Source organism: Carya illinoinensis, chromosome 13, assembly GCF_018687715.1.
Source record: "Carya illinoinensis cultivar Pawnee chromosome 13, C.illinoinensisPawnee_v1, whole genome shotgun sequence".
Lineage (NCBI taxonomy): Eukaryota > Viridiplantae > Streptophyta > Magnoliopsida > Fagales > Juglandaceae > Carya > Carya illinoinensis.
This window is the reverse complement of record NC_056764.1, coordinates 32,785,381-32,789,833: the sequence shown is the minus strand read 5'-3', so window position 1 is coordinate 32,789,833 and position 4,453 is coordinate 32,785,381. Positions and strand designations below refer to the sequence as shown.

Here is a 4,453-nt window from a genome sequence, read left to right as displayed (position 1 = left end):
TCTCCCATTTCACAATACTGGATTGCGCGTAGGTAGTGTGACCTAGTAAACCTCAAGTTTCATGATGCTTTGATTTTTGTTCCGTATCCATTTAGGTAGTTCTTTATCATCCATTTTTTAATTTATATTGTGAGATTCAAAATTTGTGATGCCTCCAATTCTCAAGTAACGACACGTAGAAATTAAAGCGTTCGAAACGATGACAATACGGATCACACATCCCATCGTTAGTGTCAAGTGTGTGTACATGTAACACGTGTATACTAAAAATAACACAGTGGGTAATAAAAGTCAATCGACTAAGTATTAAAATTTTATTTAAATACAAACTCGCTTAAAACAAGCATATCAAAAATATTACAAATTAAAGTAACAAGTCATAAACTAAAATACATAATTTGAAAGCTGAAAATAATTTCTAACAATTATAGGTAGAGACTTCAAACTACTCCTCCGGCAGAGCCACCTCCTTGGACTTAGCCTCTTCGTCAGCTAAATTGAAATCTACGGTACCAAGAAACAATACCGCAGGTAAGTAATCATCCAAGCAAACCTCAAGATAAAAATGCATTCATATAATAACAAAATGCGTGAATATGATGCCTTTATGATGCCAAATGCATGAGAACCCAAAAATTATCCTTTCCTTGAAAAAGACTAATTTTCCACACAAGCCAAAAATCTCATTTGACCCAAAATCCAATCCATTAAAATAGTCTCGTCATTTCCCGAAAAATGGCCCAATATCCATTATCAAAACCAACATCCAATTTTCTTAACCGTATGCACTATGATCTCCCTCAGGGATCATCCGCACACCCTAGCTCCGTTCGTCACACCATGGGTAACAACCATGCATGTGACTTCGTAATAAGATATACCCAGTTCCACACTCAGCACGTACATAGCCAAGCATCCTCTAACCCCCGCCAGCAGAGAGGCCACGAAGTTGACACGAGCGTTACCATCTTGTCTGATCTCGTTGTTACCTAGTGACAATCTAGAAAATGTCACTCAGTATATTGCGCTCCCGAGTAACTAGATGAACTCCACCGAAAAAATGCTCCATCTCGACTTAGGGCCATGATACACATGTACCAAAAAAATCCATCAACACTTGAAAACCCAGTTTTCCATTCATGTCCATGAATATGCATGCATTATGCGAAAACTCAATTTTCATTTTATAACACATGATCATGTGTGCACCATGCAATAGAAGCAACAAGTCACAAAAATAATTCAACAAATCCCAACATCAACCAAACAAGCAAACAACTCCTTTCTCAAATTCAACCGACGCCCAAACTCCTCAAACTCAGTCTGGCATAACAAACCAAACACAGAATATTTGTTAAAGCATAAATATATTTAAATCACAAGAGTTGTTCGAAAAAATACTTTCAGTGCTTTAAAGGTAAATTTCTAGAAGATTAAACAGCAACTTTAGCTTCGAAAAGCTAGCTTGAAAATAAACTACCAAAAATACAGTTTTTGGGACGGAAATCGGTTTTCGAAAACAAGGGGATTTTAAAGTGAAATTTTCGGATTAAAGGGCTGATTTGCTGGGATAAAATGAGAAGATTAAAGCTGGAAAACAAGGCTTCCAGTAGAGGAAAAATAACCAAGAAACTCCAAGGTGAAACTCACAGCTGGGCCAAAAACACATGCACGGGTTGGCTGAAAAACAGGGCACGGGTTGAAGAGGAAAACACCCGCAAATCACAAGAAATTTCCCACGATCAAGAGCACAAAATTACTAGAGATAAAGAGAGGGAAAACTGAACACAAAATGGCCAAGAAAACAGAGCATATTTTCGGCACAAAACAGAGCATAAACCGTGTGAATCAAAGGGAAAACAAGGGGCTTTTCACACCACAATAAAAAGGAAATAAACAAGAAACAAAGAAGAGAAAAGAGGTGCACAAATGCTTCGGTCAACCTGCAACAATGGAGGAAAACTCCATGAAATACGAACAACAGAAAAAAGAGAGAGAGAGAGCTTCGGTTTGCAGTGGAAAAAAGGAAACAAAATGCAAGAGAATAAATGTAACTAACCAACTAAAGGAAATGATGGAGGAATGCAGCACCCGAAGAGGAGAAGAACCGGTCTGCTGCAGAGGAAAGCAATGGAATTAAGAAGAGAAAGGGAACGGAGCAGGAGAGAAGAAGAAAAGGTGGAGCCCTAAGGCTGGACGAAACAGCGTCGTTTTGGAGGGATTAATGGGCTGGGTTCAAGGGGCTACGGGCTGGGCCCAGGTTTGAAGGAAATTCAGCCCAAATCAAAATCAAAACCCACTGAAATAAAACTCAATAAAAAAAATAAAGATTCTAAGAAAGGAAAAAATACACAATAAAAATAAATAAAAATCAAATAAAAAATTTACAACTTAATATTAATAAAATAAAATATTTAAAGCTCAACAATAGAATTTTAAATCTAAATAGTAATTTAAATGTAAAATAATAATTAATAACAATAAGGCATATTAAATAAATTACACAATTTAAAAATTATAAAATAAGTCTAACAAATAACATATTAAAATTTAAAACAAGAGAACTATTACTTATAATAATTTAAATAATCATTCATTAAAAATATACTTAAAAACGAGATGTTACAGAATTTATTCAACTGGTTGTAATTCCCCATAATGCGATTATATTTTTATGCATGGTTGCATCTGTTTTTGTATCATATAAATATGCATTTCTTAATCTGTTTCCATTTTCTTTTACCATTCTTTAAAATGATATTTCCTTGGGCTACGTCCAGTAAAATTAGCAGATCTCCACCCCTTTCTTCTCAAAATCCTTTAGCAAATGCACCAAGGTTGGCTGGAGAGAGTTTATGGCATGGCACAGATGATTCGGCTTATTCTTCTTGATCAGTTGCTGGGGATGTGATTTAAGTATTTTGGAAACTTAAGTTTCTTAGTAACATGTGTTCTGAAGTATATAGTTGGGGAGATCAAAAGAAAAATTGGCGGATAATCTCCATGTTTGATTACCTTGTTTGGATACTTGGGACTAGCATTAGATTTCATTAATTATATAGATTTAAAAAATAAAAATAAAAAGAATCTTGAAATTAGTAGTAGGTAAATATCAGTCAAAATTTCAGATTGTCCTTGAAGCTTTCTAAATAGAGAAATTATATTTGCACTTTTACGATGTTTAAGTCTCACGCACTTTATATGAAAAATGTGAGTAAATACTATCAAGTGTTGACTCCACACGTGTGATGTGAGGGTATTGGCAACAGGTTGAGTTGGGTTATTATCTGAACAAAAGGTTGTCCTACAGTTCGAACCTTGCAAAGTACTTGGGTTGGGTCGGTATAATGCATTAGTTCTTCCCCCTTTTTCTCCAACTATGTAAATTTTCAAGCCCAGAAATAATATGGACAAACAAATTTGAAAATCGATCAGGTCGAATACCGGTTGTGGGCTCTTGATCCATAGGCATTCTGAACACATGCAGAACTTATTTACTAGGGGTGCTACCTGCATCATGCAGGGCGGGTGCACCCCTTCCCCGCACCCCGCCCCCGCATGATGCGGGGGATGAATATTTCATCCGCACCCCGCCCCCTTGAGGTGGGGGCGGGGCCCCCCGCTCCGGTGCCGGGGGGGCGGGGCGAACACCCCATCCGCCCCGTCCCCTGCCCACTTCAAGAATCCCATATTTTAATAGGCTTAAAAAAATTTTTGTGTCTAAAAATATTATTTTTAGACCCAAATTATTATATAATTAAATCTTAAATTAAAATTTATATATATAATAATAATTTAAAAACTAATAACATAAAAATTATGTTACTAATTTTTAAATTTGTTAAACTTGTTCACAAGAATCACAAGAGAGTGAGACTTATTCATCACAAGCTTGCATATGCCATGGGCACCCTAGGCCTCATTTATATAGAACTCTAAGGTCATACAAGAGTCTTACTTGAGCAATGTGGGACTTACTGCAATGTGGGACAGTAAGTCCCACATTGCTCAAGTAAGACTCTTGTATGACCTTAGAGTTCTATATAAATGAGGCCTAGAGTGCCCATGGCATATGCAAGCTTGTGATGAACAAGTCTCACTCTCTTGTGATTCTTGTGAACAAGTTTAACAAATTGTAATATATTATATATATACAATTTGTAAAATAAAAATATATATTTATAAATATAAAATATATATATTTATAAATATAAATATAAAATGCGGGGCGGGGGAAAAGCGAGGGCGGGGGGCGGGCAGTATTTTTCATGCGGGGCGGGAGACCCCGCCCCAGCATGTGCGGTGCGGGGTACCCCGTCCGCCCATGCGAAGGCGGGGCGGACAGGGGCAGGGTCCACCCCTATTATTTACACTACCTTTCGAACAAGATTTGTATCAGCCCAGCCAACCCAAGCTACATGGCCAGGAATTTCTTTTCTGAGATGTTTTTTTT

General features: G+C 37.0%; 1 long non-coding RNA gene across 1 annotated transcript; it reads right to left on the bottom strand.

Annotated features, from left to right (window-relative positions):
* Window positions 1-282: 282 nt before the first annotated feature.
* LOC122291420 lies at window positions 283-2,171 on the bottom strand. The gene is made up of 2 exons (XR_006236621.1): window positions 2,060-2,171; window positions 283-1,943 (listed from the first exon to the last, which is right to left on the bottom strand). It is a non-coding gene; the product is annotated as an uncharacterized LOC122291420 (long non-coding RNA).
* Window positions 2,172-4,453: the final 2,282 nt, after the last annotated feature.